Source organism: Amphimedon queenslandica, unplaced genomic scaffold, assembly GCF_000090795.2.
Source record: "Amphimedon queenslandica unplaced genomic scaffold, v1.1 AMPQUscaffold_13420, whole genome shotgun sequence".
Lineage (NCBI taxonomy): Eukaryota > Metazoa > Porifera > Demospongiae > Haplosclerida > Niphatidae > Amphimedon > Amphimedon queenslandica.
In genome coordinates this window covers 169125-170472 of record NW_003546344.1, presented here as the reverse complement: position 1 = coordinate 170472, position 1348 = coordinate 169125, and the positions used below count along the sequence as shown (strand labels likewise).

General features: G+C 33.1%; 1 long non-coding RNA gene across 1 annotated transcript; it reads left to right on the top strand.

The window, feature by feature from the left end:
* The first annotated feature begins 461 nt into the window (after positions 1-461).
* On the top strand, positions 462-1342 carry LOC109581783 (uncharacterized). The gene is made up of 3 exons (XR_002184770.1): positions 462-671; positions 797-1145; positions 1224-1342. It is a non-coding gene; the product is annotated as an uncharacterized LOC109581783 (long non-coding RNA).
* Positions 1343-1348: the final 6 nt, after the last annotated feature.

Below are 1348 nucleotides of genomic sequence, written 5' to 3'. Positions count from 1 at the left end.
AATTTAGGAACTCATTATTTTATGTTGTTCACAATCATAATTTATTTACCTAAGGAAAGCAGAAGGGAGAGAGAGGTAAAGGAAAGAAAATTAACAATCACACTATCACAGTACAACATTCAAGTTTCAAAGTTTGCGTAAACCTTTACAATTTTCACAGATTTAGCACAATTGTAAATTAAAGCTCAACAATTTGCAAAGTTTTTTTAGCACTCCATGAAAAGTGAAAACATAGTGCTTTATACATGTACATGTAGATCCATAGTATCTGCTTATTCTTATACATTAGTAGAAACACCATGTCCATCTTACTATAAAATGAATAGATCTACCTTTGCCTGAGAATAAAAATTTCTATTGGCCCAGGACTGTCTCTTTATGGCTGAGTCCTAGTGAACTAAATGAGTTCCTCAATTTACTTTGCTGTCATGCTCGGACTGCTATTAGCAAATAGATATAAATACTATCATCATTATCTTACTCTTTTTATGAGGAAAATAAGGAACTAAGGGAAGTGTTTGAACATTGACCAGCCACCTTGTGGATCCACATGTTTGTAGTATCATAGATATGTAATATTTACAAACATATCTTACAAGTGTGAGAAAGCGATAGAAACTAATATCACAAAAACACAGTCAATGCAACTGGAATTAAAACAGAAAAAACAGGTACATGTATATACATATAGAAAACTTAATGTATGAATGAATGATGCCTGTTTGTTATGAAATTATTGTAGATGATAATTTGTTGTGGTTGCTATACCATTGTTTATTGTTGTTTTTATGACTAGTATTATGAATCTCAGACAAAGCAGAGATTGTTCTATTCTGAGAGGATGAGAGCACACAAAAAGAAAGTACTTGAGTTTTGAATAAACTGGCAGTGACACAAGAACTAATGGAAGCAAAAACTACCTGGGAAGAAGCAAAGGACAAGTGTATGAGGAGAGAGATTTTTAAAAGCAATGCTTTGTTATTATGGTGATATGTTTCTCCAAATTTTTAGTTGGCGATTCCAAACTGATAGCTAATGACATTGATTATGTGGACCAGAGATTAAATGAAATCAATCATAAAATAACCGAAAAAGTTGACCAAAAGAAGCAAACAGAGAAAGGCATTCAAACAATGAGAAATGAGGTATGTTATGTTTTTGGAAATTAGCATAATTTAAGACTCAGAATTGTATCACATTGTTCATACTTCATATATCAATAGATCCAAGGTCTGACAGAAAGCAATAATAAGCTGGTGAATCAACTTGAAGTATTGCGCAAGAGGCGACAGGCTCGTCTAGTGAGAAGGAGACACCAGTCCATGAGGGAAGACAAAGGAACAGACAA